The 23735-nt window shown below is 40.0% G+C and overlaps 1 protein-coding gene and 1 long non-coding RNA gene across 2 annotated transcripts in view; one reads left to right on the forward strand and one right to left on the reverse strand.

Moving 5' to 3' along the window:
* LOC126108982 (zinc finger protein 708-like) overlaps positions 1-23735 on the forward strand; it is a 725579-nt gene that overhangs the window by 576243 nt on the left and 125601 nt on the right. The window lies entirely within an intron of this gene.
* The window catches only part of LOC126108986 (uncharacterized), a 31266-nt gene continuing 16861 nt past the window's right edge, over positions 9331-23735 (reverse strand). The window contains exons 3-4 of the long non-coding RNA XR_007523674.1: positions 19716-19778; positions 9331-9419 (exon numbers count right to left, since the gene is read on the reverse strand). This is a non-coding gene — a long non-coding RNA (uncharacterized LOC126108986). The remainder of the gene's footprint in view (positions 9420-19715; positions 19779-23735) is intronic.

Here is a 23735-nt window from a genome sequence, read left to right on the forward strand (position 1 = left end):
AATGATATGCTGGCTGAGCTACAGATTTTTATAAATGGCACAAACTCAGATTCAAGTAAAAACCATATTTTATGGTACTGGAAGATGGTTTCTGGACAACTGAGTGAGTGTAACTTGCATTCAGCTCAAACGTTTTTGCTCATATTCAAAACTATTATTATTTTTTACCTTAAGCTATCATAATATTGTTGTCACAACAACCCTGAAGCTTGAAAAAACCAAACATCTTCTCGTAACTAAGGATGCAACCCATCAAAGATGTGCTTGGTATTCAGAGGTGGAAAATGATTCTTGCGAGGATCAAATGCTGCAGACGAATACACAATACCAACAGATGTTGTCAAGAAGGTGCATATTGATTTGATAAATCCTGGACTGTTTGTCATTGTAGAAATTTTAAATGAGACAGGTATAAAACAATTTCTATGGCATCTCTGAAAATGCAGAACCTATGGTAATGTTTTTGAAACCCATTCCAAAGGCTACAATTTTTCCACAAAATACAAAAGTGACAGCACTTTTTGTTAGAACTGAACAAATTTGAACATTAATAAATTAACCAATGATCATTTAAAAAGCATCAGATATTACTTATGTCTTTAGAATTGGGACCTATGACTGTGTTGCAAGATGAATTATTTTTTTTAAGAAGAAAATGTAATATAATGAAAAACCGAAAGACTCATGTATTTAAATCGTATGATTTATGTATAGTTTTAGTTTTTTTGAGTATCAAAAATTGCATTATGACTAATGCTATTTGTGTGAGCTATGTATAGAATCTATAGTGTCCCAAATGCAATTAGTTTTTGACTTTTATCTTCAAGATATTAAGTTTTAGATTCAATTATTTCATGCCTAATTTAATATATTCCTTATGTATTTGGATTTTAAAGGAGTGTGCAATTCAAATAATTTCTGATTTAAACATAATTTTAAGAAATTCTTTCAGAAGCTATCTTTAATTCCACACGGCCAATTGTGTGAACCCATTATCAATCATTTAGAAAAGGAACTGTTACTATGACAATGAATGAAACTCACTTTCCAAACATGTGATTGCCCAAGAGAAAACTTGGAATCACTTTTACCTCAGCTGAATTGTACTTTCGATTCAACTAACATTTAATGAGTAACTATACTGTTGTATTCCATTAAGAAATAATTGTATCTCTATCCACTGCAACTACCAGGCCTACTGATCATACAACAAAATCAAATTATTTCCAACATCAATTGGTGGATATTTAGTAGTTCAGTCATTTCTACGACGAAGTAAACAAATTTAGTTGATAACCTACAAAATATTTCAATGCACCCTATGGGTTGTTCATTAAAATTATTTTAACCGATACTTCACAACAAGAGTAATTAGCTTTTATGTTGGTTAACTGTCACAACTCTGCTGACCCAAACACTACTTCTCAAATATTATGAGAATCAATAGTGGACAGATTACATTAACCTCTCAACAGAACCACATCATTTTACGACAAGAAATTAAGAATGTTCTGACATTTACTCAGCCATAACCTTACTTGTAGATCAGTATTGTTTTGAGAAATTATTAAATTCTTTATAAACTTGACAACTAAAGACAATATGATTCATCATTGAAGACTTAGCACACATCCATTGAGTTAACTGTGTTGCAAAAGATATGTACAATACCAACCCGTGTTTGCAACATCTGTATTCAGACACTGGGCTTAACAGACCAAGTTTTGTTTTGAACATTATACATACTGGTTAGACAGTGATGAAAGGAAACACAGTTAACCAACAAAATGAAAAAAGGTAAGGCATATGTACCCATTTCCAGCAATTATTTGGTTGGTATATGGTTCTTGGCATATTTACCTAATTTTAATATATAAGAGATACAAATAAGAGACTTAAATAATCAACAAAATGTTCCCCTTCACTATTTACAGCAGTCCCCCAATGCTGGGATGACTTTTTCATTCTGTAACTGTACAAGTCACATAGAAGTGGAGAAAACTTATTGGCATCACATTAAAGCCTTAATCTTCCTTTACTCGGGGAAACTACAAGTGTTGTCATGTTAAATGAATTACACTTACAAGAACTGAATCTTAGCTTAACAACAATAAACTGGGTCATGGTGATAAATGATACCTTGGGAGGAAAACTGAATACAGATTGGGGAAACAATACATATGATGTCCCACAGGACTGACCTACATAAATGTTGTGCTAAAGCCATTGGAGACGCCTTCAAAATCTGCAATGCTTGCCGATAATTAGTTCACTGATAATGGCCAAACACGCTCATACTAGAAACAGCCAGGAGAATAATGGAACATGCTTGCAACTGGTTTACAGGCAACAGCACAAAAATTCAACCTTTATACTTACAAAAACATACATCAAGCAATTCCAAACAAATTCAAATGACTTACAGATACAAGGAGATATCAATGACAGACACTGGATGAGGTTCCAAGAGTTAAGTTCTTAGGCATTCAGATCGATAATAAATTAAGGAGGGACCAGCATGAGAATGAGATAACCAAAAAGCTCATCTCTCTCTGCCCTGCAATTAATGAATGTTCCTCCAGAGTGTCTACATGCAGAAATGCTTCCCAGCACACTTTCTCTCAGTCCTAGCCTATAGGATAATCTTATAGGACATGGCAGCAATGAACAAATTAGTATTTATCCTATACAAGCTTGTAGTAGGAATGTGATGTGAACACTTTGCATCTGCATGTCACTATGAAACTTCCTATTGCCTTTCACATTAAATAACATTAATATTTTATTTATTTCTGTTTGGCTTTCCCAGAAGATAATTCCAAAAACAAGTGAAAACTCCAAAAGATGCCACTGAAATTGCCTATAGGTGAGTAATGCTGAGGGGATCAACTTGACAATTTTACGCATTGGTGGACCCCATTTCAATTGAAACGCAAGCAGACACCAAGGAATTGGATGCAGTATGTTTCCTTTAGTGTGTGACCAGTAGTGTCTACTTCTTCTAGTAGCAGGCCATTTCTCATTGCTTTTCCATCTTATAAAATGAGTCTTCAAGGGATGACTTTAACTGGTAGCTGCAACATTAATAAGGGTAAAGTGCTGTGCAATATGGGGCAGAAAATTTGTTGGTAGTGATCAGGAGTTATTACTAAACGTAAGTAATGTGATGAACAGTTTGATGAGATTATCACTGAACTGCATCTGAAGAGGAGCAATTCTGTAACAAATTGAAGAAAGTTGACAATGTTAGAAAACACTTAGATGGTCAAAAAACCGAAGAGATGGGAAATTATCAGAAATATAATTGCTCATACGGATGGTATACCACTGCATTGGAACCAGCATTGATCAGCTAAAGGGTCTGCAGACCTGACCATGAAATTTGCTTCATTTCACAGTATCGTATCTTTTTTATATTGGTTGGTGTTTGTGACAGGCTCCACCTATGTGTACCAATAACACTGGATGAACTATGATGCTACATGGGAACAGCATTGAGTTTCCTAAACTGACATGCTTGCAAATGTGTGGATCAAGTCTATTGTCTGGATGCTTAAATGTGTAGAAAAGGATTTTGATATTTGTGATCAGTAAATGACGAAACACACACACACACACACACACACACACACACACACACACACACACACACACACACAAAATGTGAGCAACATGAAAATCATATGGTTCCTTTGGAAATAAAGGCTTTGCAGGCATGTATAGAAATAAAAATCTGACCTCAATTCTGTACCTTTGTAATAAATAAAGTTATAGTCTTGTGAAATCTGATGATTATAAACATCCTCGAGGAATTGCTTATACAGGTATAACTTCTTTCAGTGAAATATGATGATCTTAATTTGTCTTGATGGGTTGCACCTATTATTGAATGTTCCACAATGTTTTTCAGAAAATTAAATTTGCTTACAACACTGTAATCTCTGCCATGGCTAGAGATATGGTGTGAATGTTATTAATTTATTCATTCTTTAATTTACACATTGCATTCCATAAATGAAGACGTGGATGGATGTGGGATGAGCCACACTGCAAATCTTAAGGCAGAAGCTCCCACAGGGATTTATCTCTGTGAAGTGTAGTGACAACCAGCTGTTTGTGACTAGTGCTAATCTACTCGCACGGCTAATTAAGGGAACTAGTAATAGATTATTTTGTATGTATGTATATGTACATTTATATCTAAAAACAAAGATGATGTGGCTTACCAAATGAAAGTGCTGGCAGGTCGACAGACACACAAACGAACACAAACATACACACAAAATTCAAGCTTTCGCAACAAACTGTTGCCTCATCAGGAAAGAGGGAAGGAGAGGGAAAGACGAAAGGATGTGGGTTTTAAGGGAGAGGGTAAGGAGTCATTCCAGTCCCGGGAGCGGAAAGACTTACCTTAGGGGGAAAAAAAGGACGGGTACACACTCGCACACACACACATATCCATCCACACATATACAGACACAAGCAGACATATTTAAAGACAAAGAGTTTGGGCAGAGATGTCAGTCGAGGCAGAAGTGCAGAGGCAAAGATGTTGTTGAATGACAGGTGAGGTATGAGTGGCGGCAACTTGAAATTAGCGGAGATTGAGGCCTGGTGGATAACGGGAAGAGAGGATATATTGAAGAGCAAGTTCCCATCTCCGGAGTTCGGATAGGTTGGTGTTAGTAGGAAGTATCCAGATAACCCGGACAGTGTAACACTGCGCCAAGATGTGCTGGCCGTGCACCAAGGCATGTTTAGCCACAGGGTGATCCTCATTACCAACAAACACTGTCTGCCTGTGTCCATTCATGCGAATGGACAGTTTGTTGCTGGTCATTCCCACATATAATGCATCACAGTGTAGGCAGGTCAGTTGGTAGATCACGTGGGTGCTTTCACACGTGGCTCTGCCTTTGATTGTGTACACCTTCCGGGTTACAGGACTGGAGTAGGTGGTGGTGGGAGGGTGCATGGGACAGGTTTTACACCGGGGGCGGTTACAAGGGTAGGAGCCAGAGGGTAGGGAAGGTGGTTTGGGGATTTCATAGGGATGAACTAAGAGGTTACGAAGTTTAGGTGGACGGCAGAAAGACACTCTTGGTGGAGTGGGGAGGATTTCCTGAAGGATGGATCTCATTTCAGGGCAGGATTTGAGGAAGTTGTATCCCTGCTGGAGAGCCACATTCAGAATCTGATCCAGTCCCGGAAAGTATCCTGTCACAAGTGGGGCACTTTTGTGGTTCTTCTGTGGGAGGTTCTGGGTTTGAGAGGATGAGGAAGTGGCTCTGGTTATTTGCTTCTGTACCAGGTCGGGAGGGTAGTTGCGGGATGCGAAAGCTGTTGTCAGGTTGTTGGTGTAATGCTTCAGGGATTCCGGACTGGAGCAGATTCGTTTGCCACGAAGACCTAGGCTGTAGGGAAGGGACCGTTTGATGTGGAATGGGTGGCAGCTGTCGTAATGGAGGTACTGTTGCTTGTTGGTGGGTTTGATGTGGACGGACGTGTGAGGCTGGCCATTGGACAGGTGAAGGTCAACACCAAGGAAAGTGCCATGGGATTTGGAGTAGGACCAGGTGAATCTGATGGAACCAAAGGAGTTGAGGTTGGAGACGAAATTCTGGAGTTCTCTCTTCACTGTGAGTCCAGATCATGAAGATGTCATCAATAAATCTGTACCAAACTTTGGGTTGGCAGGCCTGGGTAACCAAGAAGGCTTCCTCTAAGCGACCCATGAATAGGTTGGCATACGAGGGGGCCATCCTGGTACCCATGGCTGTTCCCTTTAATTGTTGGTATGTCTGGTTTTCAAAAGTGAAGAAGTTGTGGGTCAGGATGAAGCTGGCTAAGGTAATGAGGAAAGATGTTTAAGGTAGGGTGGCAGGTGATCGGTGTGAAAGGAAGTGCTCCATCACAGCGAGGCCCTGGACGTGCGGGATATTTGTGTATAAGGAAGTGGCATCAATGGTTACAAGGATGGTTTCTGGGGGTAACGGATTGGGTAAGGATTCCAGGCGTTCGAGAAAGTGGTTGGTGTCTTTGATGAAGGATGGGAGACTGCATGTAATGGGTTGAAGGTGTTGATCATTGTTGCTCCTATTACATTGGTCAGATACTTATTTTACCTAGAATTTCCACATACATCTATACTCTGCTATCCACTTAATGGCACATCAAAAAGGGTACCCCATAACCCTGCTGGTGATTTCCGTTCCCATTCCACTCACAAATACGAGTGAAAAAGACTGTATATGTGCCTCTCAATCAGCCCTGACTTCTCAAATTTCACCTTCATAGTCATTATGTGCTGTGTATGTTGGAAACAACAAAATCTTTCACCAGTCAGCTTCAAATGGCAGTTCTCTAAATTTTCTCAATAGTGTTTCTAGAAAGAACATCACCTTCCCTCTGTGAATTTCATTTGAGTTCCTGAAGGATCTCCGTTACACTTGTGTGTTGTTTGAACCTACCAGTAACAGATGTAGAAGCCTGGCACTGAACTGCTTCTCCAACAAAGTATTAATTTGCTATCTTGCTCTAGCTTCTCATGCAATTACCTAATAAAATTCCCAATTCCGCAATTACTACAGAATCTTGCTGGCCATGTGTCAGTATCAAAATGGTCAGCCCTATTTTTCTGCATCATTATTAAGCTCTTGCATTTTATGCTCCCGAGACCACAAAGGTTGCATGTCCACTCTAGCTGACGGAGCTGAGATATTTACTGCACAACTGCATGTACTACTCAGCATCACTGTTATGGTCACACATCCTATTCGTAGATTTCTCAGGTGTCTACCACTGTTTAATCTAATTTACGTATTTTCAAAGTAACAAGTGGGGTACAACATCAGTGATTTCAGTGCCAACCACATGACATGGTATTCCAGACCACACAATCAGCAACACACTGTTCTTCACACTTGCTATGGGAGCAGCACTCCATGCAGTAGACACTATCCTTGAACCTCTGGCCCTGGTACCATGGAGACATCTTGTTTGACCTGTGATCTCTTGGGCTGCATATGAAGGCCAGTATGGCCTTTTGTATTTTCATGGTAAGTGGTCACCAACTACAAACCAGCCACTTTGACAACTACAGCTATGCCCTAGGACACCCTACAGATCACTGTTTTAGCCGAACTCCTCATATGCACATCCCTGACTACTATGTGCAGCATTCTCATTTCTGTAAAATCCTTCTTGTGGAACAATACTACTACTGTTTCACTTACTGTCCTGTCTACTTGTGATGCCAATGCATCCCTTTCATTTGTTTAAAATGGCATAACATGAGTCCCCGTGACATTTAAGTCTTGGCCTGTTAGCTGTGAATCAGCTACACTCCTTTATATACTCTCTGAGCTGTCCCTAGCATGATAGTTTGGATCCTAGACCTGTATGCTTGTATAATCACCACACATTCCAGTGTCTGAAGAAGCGAATATTTCAGGGCCTGAAAAATCCTTTATAACTTCAGAAAGTTTGTTTATGAACAATCAGATCAAGAGTGAGCCAGTACCTAACCTTCGCAAATGTGTGTTGAATGTTCCCAATATTTGTCTAATTTCATTCTTGTGACATGTTTATCAATGTGAGCTTCTCCTTCCCTTAGCAAGGTCATAAAGCATATTTAAAAAAATAATCTTTCTTCTTCAGATCTGCCAGGACTCGAATGGTGAGGCCATACATGGCTTCAGCTATGTACAATCATTCACTAAAATCTATGAGTTTTTCTATTAATGAAAATTTTATAAGTAATACAACAGGTACCACAGAAGCTGCCACAATATATACAAGTTGTGGCCAACATATCGGGGCTGATCTAGAACCCACAAATTTCATCTCTGTTTTTTAAATCCCAAAAAAATTTTAGGGCAAACTCAAGAATAATTATGATTCACACAAAAGATAAGAACAGCCAGTGTTCTTTTGAATTCTATTTATCAGAAGTTGTTGAAAGTAGGAATATTTTTCAAATCACCTACACTATTAAAACTTACACTTCATCTAAATGTGAATTTCACGACCATTACAGACAACCATTATACAATGTAGTTGATAACAACAAGGGCTACTGAGAACAGGATTATACCAGCCACTAGTCCCCTTCCACTTCTATTTAAAACAGTCAGAATGTAAGAGGTGATATGAAAGTCAAGTGCAGGAGTACAAGAATACTCTACACTTACGAACAGCAACAAATTCCAAAGAACTGACAATCTGTGACAATTCCACTGCAATGCATCTTTTGCTCTACACATTTAACAAAAGACTTACTACTTGAATACATGCAATACATCAGAGACGTAAATACTTACAGTATTCTCCGTTATATTTACTTCAGGATCCTCCTTGATAAAATCAGAGGCCAAAGATATTCCCAATGGATCTTCAACAGACTGAAAGAAGAACACAATCTGCAAATTATAACTGCTTGCTATCTTCTGTGTGTATATGACAGCTCTCAATATTATTTTCTCATTAGTATCATCCAACTTTGCAGAGATTCTTATCAATTGTGAAGAGAGTGTGTCAGAATGCATCAAAATCAGTTCTATTGCCCCTGATTTTGCTATCAGCCATTGTGCAGTACTTATTTGGCATACTTTACTTTCTATTGCTGTCACATAATCCACTCTGATTTCAGAGGCACTATGGCCTACTCTATCAGATGGTTGTATTCCCATATACAAATTTGATATACGTGTGTGGCAACATTTCAAAATTAAACTCTGATAATATAAAGATGCAAATAATCTTCCAACAGTAAACCCATAAACAAGAGGAATTTTTGGTCATTAATCAAATGAATGTGGCATTCCACTCATTATCATCAAAATTACCCAAATTTAATGTTATTTACACAGCTTCTAGCCATATCACCATGTATTTTCAGTGCCTGCTCTTTAGGGAACAATGCAAATTTATGTCATGTGTACTGGAGGAAAATCATAAGGAATTCCACAGCAGGATTTCAGTAATGATGTAAATACTACAGTGAATAGTGACTGGGAACTCCAGAATATACACCCATCACATGTCATAGTTCCACATATGTTACAGCACTGTGACACAGAGATGTAACAAGATTAACAATTACTTCCAAGAGGAAGTCTTCCTTGCTCCGTTTACACCAAATATGTACTTAAGGCAATCATTACATAGAATCACAATAAAAAATTAATGCAACAGTAATGGTTCATAAAGATATGCATGTTACAAGTGCTGTTAAAATACTATTGGTAATACCCTACAAATAACACATCTAACTAGAGTTTCTTACTACACTTCCTGCACAATACAGTGCTTGTGTGAAAACTTACATTACGCTCAGATCCAGCAGCACGGTGTTTCAGTTCGGGGTCTTGCTTTACACAAAAATTAGGGTCGCCAGCCTTTAATGGGTCTTCAAGAAACTGATAAACCAAGAAAGTGATGTATCAGGGCATCTGTCTCTTGTTCCTACATGGCACAGTCATACAGGGGTCAGGGAGACAGGGGGCGCGGGGGCAGGGAGACAGGGGGCGCGGGGGCAGGGAGACAGGGGGCGCGGGGGCAGGGAGACAGGGGGCGCGGGGGCAGGGAGACAGGGGGCGCGGGGGCAGGGAGACAGGGGGCGCGGGGGCAGGGAGACAGGGGGCGCGGGGGCAGGGAGACAGGGGGCGCGGGGGCAGGGAGACAGGGGGCGCGGGGGCAGGGAGACAGGGGGCGCGGGGGCAGGGAGACAGGGGGCGCGGGGGCAGGGAGACAGGGGGCGCGGGGGCAGGGAGACAGGGGGCGCGGGGGCAGGGAGACAGGGGGCGCGGGGGCAGGGAGACAGGGGGCGCGGGGGCAGGGAGACAGGGGGCGCGGGGGCAGGGAGACAGGGGGCGCGGGGGCAGGGAGACAGGGGGCGCGGGGGCAGGGAGACAGGGGGCGAGGGGGCGCGGGGGCAGGGAGACAGGGGGCGTGGGGGAGAGGGTGGGGGTAGAGAAGGTGGAGAAAAGGGGACTTTCTTATCAATCTATTTACACTACGTGACATGCGCATAACATACCGTATTTACTCGAATCTAAGCCGCACCTGAAAAATGAGACTCGAAATAAAGGAATAAAAATTCCAGAATCTAAGCCGCACCGGAAATTTGAGACTTGAAATTCAAGGGGAAAGTAAAGTTTTAGGCCGCACCTCCAAATCGAAACAAAGTTGGTCCATTGTAATACGAGACACAATTTAGGTTGAATGAATGACGATACAGCTACAGTAGTTTGGTTCGAGTCGTAAGCTTAGCAGTTAAGCTTTGCCAGGTAGCCATTGCTATGCGTCAGGAGCTCCATCCGTATTTATACGGGTACCCTTCCTTTTTCACGTGCTTCGTCTGGTTTCAATCGATTGCTTATTTTGCTTTGATCTGATAAGTGCTGTTTTCTTTGTTATAGGTGTTTGCGTCACTCTAAGCTGAATATGCATTACTGTACTGTGTCACGCATTGTTTGTCGCCTTCAGATAGTGCGTGTTTACGGCCTGTCGCTGCTCGCGGCAAGGCATGCTTTTGTGCGCGCTACCGCCGCTTACAATTAAAAAAAAGAGAGTAATCGTCTCATTAGAGAAACAATGGCAAGTGACTACTATTTGTTGTTACTTACACTGCTGCTTTCTTCGATAATGATCAACAAGAACCAAATAATAGACTGCGTATGATAGAACATGTTCTGAACGAGAGTTAGGCGAAAATGTTTCTCCGTTTGAAAATCTTTGCGGCCGCTTCTTTAGTACATCAAATTCTGCACAGAAATTAGAGTCATCTTAGAATTAAAAATCTAGTCAGTTGCCTTGCTTCATTTCTGACCTTATGGTGAAGAGAATACTGCATGCGATTCACATTTCATCAGGTTCCTATTAGCAACCATCTCTTCACAGAGGTAGGAAAAAATTCAGAAAGTAGAGTTGGCCATATTGACAAACATCCCAAACAGTCTTGCATGTCTGATTTTTGTAGTACATTGAAATTCTGCTACATTCGAAGATGAACAATACAGAATTTGTATTTACTTCGATGGATAATATATGAAAATGCAGTGGTCGAAACTCGGGGCGGAGAGAAAAAGCTCGTCTTCCACTTTTTTTTTTATGACGCGGAGGTTTTGGTGCCAGTATTTATCTTTGTGCCTACAAAGCATGCCTGTGTACCGCTACATATATTCGCGGCAGAAGTTAGTTGTGGCGGCACCCACCAACATTTTTCAGAACTTCCACTTGCTTTGCACTCGATTCTAAGCCGCAGGCGGCTTTTTGGATTACAAAAACCGGAAAAAAAGTGCGGCTTAGATTCGAGTAAATACGGTATCCAGTCAACAAAATCTTACAAGACCATATCTTGGGCGTCGGGCAATGGCAAAAGCAAAATTAGATTCGACGTTCATCATAATGCGATCATAATGACGATTCTATGGCATATTAGAAAATAACTTTCTATTCCAACACTGGACCATATTACGACTGGCATGAGAGAAGGTTTTGCTGAAGAAAATACTTATCATTTTAAATTCAACATCCTTTTTCCATCACAATTACTGGAACATGATGCTAATGATCTTGCGCACAAACTAAATCGGTGCTTAACCAAACTACTGTATTTTGAAGATGACTCACACTTTGTGATTAAAAATAGACTAATGGGACAGACTCTTCAATACAAGCAACGAGCATAAATGCTCTTAATGATTGTGTTTTTGTTATGCAAGCATTGTCTCTCTATCCTATATCTGACTATCCTACTTTGCACACGCTGTAAAATATATTTGTCTACCTACATCTATTGCTGCAGTAGAAAGACGTTTTTCAACACTGCGTTGTACAAAGACATGGCTGAGGTCAACAGTGAAGGAGGATCGACTAAATGGCTTACCTCTGTTGGACACTCATCCTGGCATTCCTTGTCGTGCTGAAAATGTAATTAACCAATTTGTCAGAAAGAGTAGGTGCATAGAATTCATCATTTAAAGTACAGGACCACAACTCTAACTTTTTTATATCATGTATATGTGTGTAATCACTTTAAATAAAACTTTCTTACACTTTCCATATGACTTGATTAGCTTTTATTACAGTAAAAGTAAAGGTAGCACAAGATATCTTTAGTGAGCCCTCCTTGAGGTTTTTCTGTATCTGCCACTGTCTCATATGAGATATGGTGTAAGTTCTATTGGCCAGCTGTGAACTGAGGCTCATGTGCAACAACAAAATCTGTTGGTTGGGCTCAGAGGACATCCTAGGCTCACTTTTTGGCTGTTGGCTGAAGAGGCAATGAACATTTGTAAGTGAGGCAAGAGAACATCTTTTAATTTGTAGAGTCAAGCTGTCGATGAACTACTATCACCTAATTTTGAGCAGAGTTTAAGACTCAGATCAGACCTTTCATTAGTTTTGTGACCTCCACTACATATTCTCTGGAAAATGGTAGGGTCCCTATGTAGCAACAATGAGTAAGTTTCAGAGATGTATCCTCACATTTACAAAACTGTAATGCATAGATTCGTGCAGTCTATTACAGAGTTGTCTTTTGTTTGTTTTGAATGGCCAGCAACAGCTTGTCTCATAGGCTCAAACTGCAGTATGTGACACCAGCAGAGCACAGTAGGGGATGCATAATTACCTACTGAAAGCATATTTTATTCAAACCAGTAGAAAATACAAGGTATCGGTAGTCAATCACTTAATGCTCCCAGTATGCACTATTGCCCCTTTCAGATGCATTGATGAAGCTGCACAATGAGTGAGTGTTGACCATAATGGCACAGTGAGAGGAGGAATATCACACTGGCTGAATGTTTGTCCCCATTGTTGTGGGTTGATCCCAGCAAGCAAAATTATACCATATTGTGACAATTGTTTTTACCTAGAAATGATCACAAACATGGAATGCTGATATTACACATTCATGTCCACGATGCTGGACAAATGATTGCAGTAAGGAAAACATGTTCAGATTGTTGGAACAGGATGTGACGATACATCGACATATGTGAAAGAATGGACACCACATATATAATTAAGGTGATGTCAGCCAACGATCCTTTCAGTGTAGATGCACACCACACTACCTCTTACAGGAACCAGTGAGACACCATGTGTAAGGAGGATCATGAGCATGAGCACTGCATCAGTGGTGAGTAAGTTCGGAATTTGGGTCTGACAGGAAGCATGCTAGAGTAGACCATGCAGATGTGATGACCACTGTGTCCAGATGGCATAGTTATCACTGCAACTGCCCAGTCCACATGAGACTTGGGTTCTATTCCTGGTCCAGCACAAATTTTCAACCATCCCCATTGATGTAAATTAATGCCCACAGACAACTAATGCCTCTACTTCCTTTGTCTCTGAGTCATTGTGGCTGCAGGATCAAAATGCTGTCTATACCCTTGGACATGTCCAAAAGAACAGACAATACATGCATATTTGACATGTTGAGATTAGATATGAATAAAAATTTATTTTGCAGTGATAGTGATTCCTTACATTTCTGTTTAACCAAAAATATGTAACTTTACCTCGGGCTAACTTTCATGACCTTCTTTAGTCAACAATCCCTGCTCCTTGAATGTAGGATTATTGAGCAGCCAAATTCTGCCTGAAATAACACCCATAGCACTCACAATCAATTAGCATGTATGCATTAGGTTACTGTTACTTGAAACAAAGGTGAAGCCCGTACATTATTTGACTGCTAACAATACCCTGATTTAATCAGGGTTGTTTCAGAATCAAGTTACATATGAAGGGCTTATTTCAATAGTGGTACAAGTCCATTTTTGTTCATCTTGAGATACAGAGTCCTAAAGTTAAATGAGTGCTGAAAAATCTGCAGTTGAGATACCACAAATATATTCAAGCATATGGCTTCTTGCTAGACACGAACCTTTCTTTCTCTTTGTTTGGATCATTAAATTCAGAAGCATTATAGTCAGAAAAGTGGAGGTAATGGACTTGTACCACTATTGAAATAAGCCCTTCATATGTAGCTCTCCCTCTCGCTCTTGTTTTATGATTACATTCCTTCCATGCTTTTGTAGTAAAGAGGTGCAATCCCATATTTTAGTAACTTTAAAGTGTATTCATGGCCTGTTGCACAGATCTTAATTCTTTTGAATGAAAAGCTACACAGTGGAATAATGCATTAGCCTCCACTGGTGAAACATCAGAACAATAGCAAGCAACATAAATAGCTTTCTCTGTCTGTTTTACTGTTAATTCTTGAATCGTAGTACTGGAATGGATATAATGTGTGCACACTGTGTGCAGATGGAGGAGCTGGACTCAGTTCACCAACAGCTGAAGATGCGTTTTGCCATATTCAGCAGCATTCAGGCTGCTGCCTATTGTAGTAATGGGGGCCGAGAAACTGGCTCATCACATAGGATGCCTCAGGTGCCACCTATTTTGCCCACTGGCTCTGTTGTCAAGACATCTTGTGGTGTACCCAATGTGGCTGAGTTGTCCTCACCAAATGGTGAGGGATGGGTCGTAACAGTTAGCGCTGTTTGAGGCAGAGAGTGATGTGGAGGCTGCCTCACCCATTGACCCTGTGAGTGGACTGGCAGGTGTTCATTCATCAGGGTCAGACAGGCCCAACTGGAGAGAAGTTTTCTAGTTAATCAGGACCTCCAACGTCAAACGCATTATGAAGCTCCTTAGGAAAATGGCATCCAGGACTGGAAATCCTATGTGTACTGAATATGTCTGCCATGGAGCCTCATCTGAGATGTGGAAAATGTCCTACCTGTGGCTACGAAACACACAGGGTGTGGCTGTCTACAAGTTGTGGCTGATGTTGGTGCCAATGATACCCATCATTTGGGTTCTGAGGCCACCTTCAGTTTATATTGAGAGGTAGCACAAATGGCGAAGAGCCCCTGTGTCACACATGAGTGCATGCAGCACACACAGTTTGTATCAGCATTCCCAGAATTGATTCAAGTCTTTTGGTTTGGTGTGAGTGGAGGGTCTCAACCAAAGGCTTCATTGATTCTCTGACTGCCCAAGCTGCAGACTGCTGGAAATGCATTATGAGGTGGAGAATTGTAGAAATACTTGATGGGTCATTGGTGCACTACACAAAGCAAGCGTTTTTTAGGCTAGGCAGTTGTTTGAGGTCCTCTGATGAATGCACACTAGTCAGACTGCATACAAAGTAAAGATCATACTACCATCAACATGTTAACAGTAAATTCTTGATGTATTTGTAGTTCCTGAATATAATGCCCTCCAAGAAAGTTGTCATGTTCAAAATATGTTTGGACCAAAGCTGGCTGAAACATTGAGCAGAAACCCTTGAAATATTTAGCAAGCCATGGAATGTACACTGAAGAGACAGATGACACACCTGTGGGATGGTAGCATCAGAAGAGTGGAGGGGAGACGAAGGGCAAGAATGAATATGGGTGAAATTTGTGCAATAAATGAAAGTGCATGCTATTGGTGGTAACCCCCAAACAGCAGTGAAAGTAGGATTCTCAGACTCAATAACATTCTTATATTGCCAAAATATATAACTATACTTAAAATACTTTTTGCCACAAATAAGTAGGCAGTTATGCAAACATTCATTTTCATTCCATATGTTTTGTGGATTAGCTATGACTGTTGGACACCATCACAAGAGAAGGTACTTGTATAGTTTACAATGTGGTAATGGCATGTACATCACATCTATCCATTTGTACCATTCAGTTCTAATGTATCTTACTGTTTTCACATAATTTAAGGCATAAAGTAATGACTAACTGCATAGCTGAAGTACTAAGTCATTGAAAGGCACATCAACTTTGCTAGCTTTCCCACAGATACTGCTTCAGAACTATGGTCTCATTTTACAGGCTGACTACATTGTGGCAGCACTGTGGAGAAGCAGACTAAACAGTTTCACATGACCAGTAATTATGGGATCCATTTCCATTCTTGCAGATGAATTGATTTTTTTTTCAAGAGCATCATACAGGATCACAAAATCATTCAAGAAGATTTTTGCACCAACTAGGTATGTCTGTAGTTTTGGACATATTTACTGCGAATTTTCTTACAAACTGGAATGACCTTTGCCTGTTTCTATACATGTGCAAACCACTGTTCCATAAATGAACAATTCGGATGGCAGAAAGGTGTCAGTTCAGCACCGTTTTTTTGTGTAACTGAATCTGCTAACTACACTTTATGGTCACGTGACCTCTGGTGTGTTCATCATCTACTTTTGGAGTGCATTCCATATGGAATTATAAGGATTATAGCTCTGGACTTTACTGCTAAATGATTCTACCTTTTTCTAGTACTTGGTGGCTCAATGGGTAATTGTGACACTACAAATCCAAAGGTCCTTGATCATTGAACAGCAGGTACTTTGTAACTAGTTGGGTAAATCAGTTCAGATGTGAAAAGAGGGTAACAGCACATGGTAGTCAGTAGGACTGTGTGTAGTAAAGAACTACTGTGTTTAAAACCTCCAGGGTGATGACAGCTTTACCTCTAGTTTATTTTTATGTTTACCTTTCTGTCATGTATTCTCTTCGTGACACAAGCAGATGGCTGATCCTTGGCTCTGTCACATATGCCAGTTAACAACTTATTAGCCTCACAAACGGGCTTTCCAAACTTATAAAACATGAGAATGCATTTCACATGGAATCTGCAGCTTGATTATCTTCTTTCTGGCTGCTGTGAATGTACGTTTGCATTAAAACTGTGCAAGCCACCAAACGGTGCATCGTGGATGGCATCTATTACCACAGCAACAACAATTACTACTACTAGGCACTTCTATGGTGTTCTATATGTAGTGTCCCTTACAAATGAACCACAGTTTCCCAAATACAAAAAAAAGTTGATCATTCCCCATCCTACTACCATCCTTATGTGCTTGTTCCACTTCACATTACTTTGCAATGTTATGGTTCAAATGGCTCTGAGCACTATGGGACTTAATTTCTGAGGTCATCAGTCCCCTAGAACTTAGAACTACTTAAACCTAACTAACCCAAGGACATCACACACATCCATGCCCAAGGCAGGATTCGAACCTGCAACTGTAGCGGTCGCACGGTTCCAGACTGTAGTGCCCTGAACCGCTTGGCCATTCTGGCTGGCCCCTGCAATGTTATACCTAAACATTTTATTGACCAGACCTTCAATCTGTAGAGTACTGATGTTGTATACAACATTATGGGATTGTTTTTCCTACCCATCTACAGTTACTTGAATATTTCTGCATTTGCCATTCATCACACCACATAAAAAGTTTGTCCAAGTCATTTTGTATCCTCGTAGTCACTTAGTGATGATCCTTCCCCACACACAATGCCATTAGCAAACAGGCACAGAATGCTGCTCATCAGATCACTTCATATATAGATATGGTACCATTCTCTGTGGTGCTATTGATGATACTCTTGTCTCTGAAAAAACAGTTGCTGTTGAGATCAAAGTACTGGCCTCTGTTACTTGAGAAGTCTTTGCACCATTCATATATCGGGGAACCTATTCCATATGCTCATACCTCTATTTACAGTATGCAGTGGTGAACTGTTCAAATGCTTTCTGCAAATATAGGACTGTGGAATCTAGCCTGTTACCCATCATCCATGGTTCACAGTATGTAATTTGATAGAAGACCAAGATGAGTATTGCACAAAATCAATGCTGATTTGGGGATAAAAACTTTTCTGTCTTAAAGAAATTAATTATATTTGAACTGAGGATATTTTCAGGAACTCTGGAGCAAGTAAGTGTTATGATATTGGTCTGCAATTTTGCAGGTACATGCTTTTACCATTCTTACATACAAAAGCCACCTGAACTTTTTCCCAGCTACCTGGGTTTTTGCACTAGGTGAGAGATTTGCAATAAATGCAAGCTAAGTAAGAGGCAAATGTTGTAGAGTACTCTCTGGACAAATCATTTGTGATTCTGTTTGGACATGGCAACTATTTTGTTTTCAACTCTTCCAGTTGCTTCTCTACTCCAGGGATCCTATTACTATGTTCCTGATACAGAAGTCAGTGTGACAGTGAAACAACAATGTGTTGGTATGATCCTCCTGCACAAACTTGATAACTAAATACAGAGAGGGGTTAGTGACCACCTTCTGCTTTCCTCCAAAGCCACACCAGACTGGTCAATGACTGCCTGGATAGAAGTCTTTGACCAGAAATGTCTCATGTTCTCTGTAAAGTCTGTTGCTCATGTATGATGGTGGTAGTTGTATGCTTCACGCATAGATCTTTTTACAGACAGAAGAATTTCCATTAGTACTTGCCTGTCACCACCGTGCATACTTTTTTGAACTGAGAGTACAACAGTCTGCTTCCTCAGTGTTTTCCGATTCTGACATTAAACCACAGTGGGTCTTTTCTGTCTGTAATCCAGTTACTCACCACATACTTATTCAGTATGTGATTTACAGTCCGTTTAGTGTTTGTCCATCTTCCTCTACGTAAATCATATTGGAAGTAAATGACATTCTCATTGTTTAAATGGGATGTTAACAACTACTTACCTGCTCTTTCTAGCAAATCTATTCACCTAGCCCTCTTAAAGGATTCATTAACTTCATTTACCATCCAGAAAGAGATTTTCACTCTGCAGCGGAGTGTGCGCTGATATAAAACTTCCTGGCAGATTAAAACTGTGTGCCGGACCAAGACTCGAACTCAGGACCTTTGCCTTTCGCGGGCAAGTGCTCTACCATCTGAACTACCCAAGCACCACTCATGACCCGTCCTCACAGCTTTACATCTGCCAGTACTTAGTCTCCTACCTTCCAAGCTTTACAGAAGCTCTCCTGCGAACCTTGCAGAAGTAAAGCTGTGAGGACGGGGCGTGAGTCGTGCTTGGGTAGCTCATATGGTAGAGTACTTGCCTGTGAAATGCAAAAGTCCCGAGTTCAAGTCTCAGTCCGGCACACAGTTTTAATCTGCCAGGAAGTTTCATTTACCACTGTCGCTGTGCTGGCATCATGATCACTAGCCCCTCTCTGTACTAATACCATCTGTAAGGACAAGCCTGTTTATAGTTGCAGTATTTCAACTATTTCAATTTTGTGTGGGCTGTTAAACTAACAGCTTACGACAGCTTTCAGAAAACTGTTCTACAGTACTTCACAAGACTGCCTGTCTATACCAATTGCAATGTATGCACAGACATCTTAGTCTCTACTCAGTAGGTTAGGATCACCTACTTTTTCTGCACTACTTTGTGTAGATATTCCTTCAATGATTCTGTAACTGTCACAGCAGTATCATATGGCGAATAAAAACATCCAATGCTGGAGTTTACATACACGGAACCATTAAGGAAACTACTCATTAAAACAGGAAATCATAGCTTGAGTCTTGGGACTTGGTACCAATTTTCATATAACTTCATCAATGCTATCTCATTTAATTTTTATTTGTACTTATAATGTAAAGAAGCAATTCTACAAACTCACAAGCTAAACTACTTCACCTGCTCAAAGATAATGTTTAAATCCATATGGGTAAAGTGTAACAAAATATTCTATTTTACCGGTTTCCTCGTTTCCAACCTGGAGCGTACTGTAATACTGTAACCCTTGTTATCTTTACCCTAAAGTAAAAACAGGACTGCTAAAGTGAATACACACACAATTGATTACCATCTCATTATTTTCACCACAGCTCAACAAGATTACTTCCATGTAGTCATATAAATTCTAAAATTACCTCTTTATTCACACCCTCCTCCAACTCTTCTTTTACATTCATGCTGCATGGATAATCTTGGGCCTGTGGCAAAAATAACAAACTGTAATAAGTACTTTTAAGCAGTCACAGTCCTCCCATATTATATAAAATTTATCACACAGATAAACCCCCAACCATCACACTACTTTATAACTAAATAGTAGTTATTGTTAACTGTTCTCTTTTGAGTTCAAAATTCCGAGTGACGAGTTAACTATGGTATACTTCAATGGGAGGCAGCAAAAAATTGTAAGACTGATTAATGACAACGCCTTTGAAAATTCATTATGATCTTTCATTTCAGCCTTCTCCCTATGCTATTGTTTTCAATCATATTTTCTAGCTTCATTATCTACATATGCATATAATGATAGTGTAATGAAGTAAAATAACACAGCTACTACCTGAAACAATGACTTCAATGTTGTTCATAAAATCAATGTTGTTCATATCAAATTACAATACAGTTTACACCAACTGTGTGAGGGAGCAGAAACTGGACTGTCAAGTGACACATCACTCATACTACTTTTATGATCAGAATAATAAAATGTCTAGAACAGTTACATCGAAACCTTGTTGCACTGAATGCTTATTTATGATAAAATTATTAAACGCACACACCCTACATTGGCACACTACTTAATACTATTCTAACTTCATGAATTCCTTTTGGTGGGACAAGCACGTTTCTAACAGAACAAAAAGAGAGAGTAGGCTACAGGCTACACCAGTCCTATTCTGTGGATCTGAACTATGGGTTTTACTTGCTGATCTCAAAAGAAGACAAAGTTCTGGAAAGATTATTTATGGAACAACACCAGCATATCAAGACTGAAAAATGCATAATGTCAAAGGAAGTGCTGGAATGAGAACAAATGAAACAGTGATAGCATAGGAAGAAAATCGTTAAACTGATATTGGGATCTGTTGAGGATGTTGGATAATTAGCAGCCAAAGAATAATTTTTTATTGGAAATCATCGTACTGATAGAAACAAAGTAGACCACTTAACTTTCAGAAAGAGTATATCGACAAAATAATGAAGCAAAATGGTGTACGCAAAGAAGATTCCTTGAAGAGAGATGCTGGGCAAAAGATAGAAAGAATACAGCAGCATCTTATTAATTGATCTTTGTTTTAATTAACTGCCTACAATAATATTAATTTACTAGTACAAACAATGATCATTATGATTTTATTATTATTACTATCTGAGGCATGGTGGGCTACCTCTTTGAATTCCCATCCTGCACCTGGTGATGTCACTTCTTTGGCTTGGAGCTCGGGGCGCCATGGGGCACGATAAGAGCCACGCAGGGTACGTCAACAGTATTTGCCATTCAGCCACAATTGACAGAATGGAGTGACTAATAGCCCTTCAAAAGTTCTGTCAAGTTAATAATTGCAGGCACAGGTGTTAATGAAAGACAGTACATTGGTGTGGTCTTGGCTATCTGTATTTGCTATTTGTTCTTCTATGTGGAAGTCACATTATGCAACAAGCTTTCTCATCTGAAAAACTGCCCGATTTCAGTTGTGTTGCACGACTTAATACCTTGTGGCATTGCCTTGGAAGGGGTTAGGGTAGTGTCTAGCAACTAGACAAGCTTGTTATTGCTATTCAATTCCCCATGTTCAGCAGTGGATTCGATGATTTGGTAATCCTGAATACTGTTTTAAGTGTGACCATGTTTAGCCATAGACCGAGTTTTTGATGAGAATCATCTGAGTCCATTGATCTACCCAACTATCGTGGCCGTGCAGTTGTATTAAGTGAGAATGACAGTGGAATTTAGATACTCCTTAGTCTGCTCCAGTTTTCTACTGTTGTGGCACACTTTGATTGTTTTGGACTTGGACTCAGGGCATGCTCATCATGCTGTGGCTGTTAACATTGCCTCTGTATATCAGCCTTAGGGAATTCACTGCTGCCGGCTACCGATAGGCTGCCTTCACTCAAGTTATGTAAATCACTATTCGAAATTTGTACTAAAATTTTGTACATTTTGATTTTTGGGGGTTTGTTGGGTCGAGTGCCTTTACTGTACATACTGTCGAGCACTGTTAGAATGGTCACTTGCTGATCATCTCTATGTGAGTCACACGTCACATTCAGATGTCATCCAGACTTGTGAAAATATAGCCTGTTGGTAAGTAACAGGCACATTTGATGCTCAGAGACTGGAACAAGCAAAAGCGTGTAAAACCATCAAGTGTTACTGAGCTCTGAATGTTTTTTGTGTTCGTTCACTGACCATTTGTGAGGTGGAGAGTGAAAGAAATTTATTCCATCTCAGGGTGAGTTACTGCTTACCAGATTTAATTGTTCAAGTGTTTCTTATTTTAAAGTTGTCATGAATTGAGCTTTTCTCACCTGTTATTTATTTACTGCTACAAGTAGGTTCTGACTACTAATTACTGGTTTTCCTTTTTAAAGGGTGTTCTTGAGCTGCTATGCATGCACATTCACATACTGAATCACTTAGGGATTTTCTACAGTATGCCTTAATAGAATTTTCACTGTGTCTGAAGCCAGTTATATCGATCTGTGCACGCTCATTCTCTTGTTAATTACTTAACTGCTCACTGGTGCAAGATTTAAAGAGACTTGCTCTGTCTGTCTACCTGAAGGTAGCTCTAGAAATCATTGCACCTGCTTACTTTATTAAATTATCTAGATGCACTTTGAGGTGTATTTTAAGAATTTCCTTTTTCTAAGGGTCCCGAGGCAGCTATAAATTGCTCTGTCTTCCAGTATAGCTATTCAGTTTTAACCTTTGAGATGAGTTATGCTTCTGTGTTGTCTTAAAGAGCCATCTGTTTCCAGATAATTATTTGTTCATTTGTTGAAGCATTTTCTCATTTGCTGTTTGTGAAAATGGAAATTTTGAATCTAAAATCTAAGAACTGGTGTCAGACACAGCTTTAGTCGTTAACTATTGGTTTATTTAAATTGTCACTAAACTAAGGTGTGTAATGTCTTAAATTTGAAAGTTCGGAGTGGTGTTTGTAATCCTGCTAATGTATCTGACTTTAGTTATTTCTCTTAAATAAAAACATTTTAATAAACAATGGAGACTCATGTGAACCCCAATCCATCCAGTCCTTCCACTTAATTTCCCCTTTTCCTGCTGGATGTTTGGTTGGTAAGAGACGATGGTTATTTTCCTGGAAGTAAAGGGGGAAGGTGTCATTGTCATTCACCACGAGGTGTGTGTTTGCAGGTATCCACTGCGGAACATGGGGTCCCACAACTGTCCCAGCAGTTTGCCCTCACTGAAAAATCAACAGTTTATCTATGAATTAAAAGTTTGTCAGCTTCCATGTAAGGGCGGTGTGCCCAACTTGTGGACGACCCCTTGGTGATTAGTACCAACTGCACCATGGAGGTATACGTTGCACTAGCTGCCTGAGCTCTGGCCATGACAATCTTGTGTCAGAATGTAGTGTGTTTAGAAGGTAGTCAGCCCCATCATAAGCAAATACATATAATTCAGGCACAATTGATCCATTGAGATAATCACTTGTGCGGTATTGCACAATGTAATCTCTATTCTGAGCAGATTACATTAGCTCTGCAGTTAGAGGGACAGCTGCCTTTATTTAGACAAATTAGGAGCAATAGGTGGTGAACAAGATTCTCCCACTGACATATAACTGCTGGAAGTAGTAGGAATGCTACGGACACCTTTAAGGACCTCAGGAGAATTCATTTGGGAAATTACCATTCCAAATAATGTTACTGCTGCAAGCTATAATGGAACTTTCAATGTAGAATTTAAAGACAGGTAAAATCCATCATATGGATCATGGTCAAATTTATGTTTCATGCTGACACTTTGGCCATCACTGACAATGTTGTTGTTCAGACGTTGTACACCCTGTGTTAAGCCATATTTTCAATCGAATTTTACATGAAAGTGCAACATCAAGGGAGTTGTAAAAATCAATTATTGGCCTGAAATTGTCACCTCAATTAAGAGGCTACTCAGGCAT

Source organism: Schistocerca cancellata, chromosome 11 (genome assembly GCF_023864275.1).
Source record: "Schistocerca cancellata isolate TAMUIC-IGC-003103 chromosome 11, iqSchCanc2.1, whole genome shotgun sequence".
Classification (NCBI taxonomy): domain Eukaryota; kingdom Metazoa; phylum Arthropoda; class Insecta; order Orthoptera; family Acrididae; genus Schistocerca; species Schistocerca cancellata.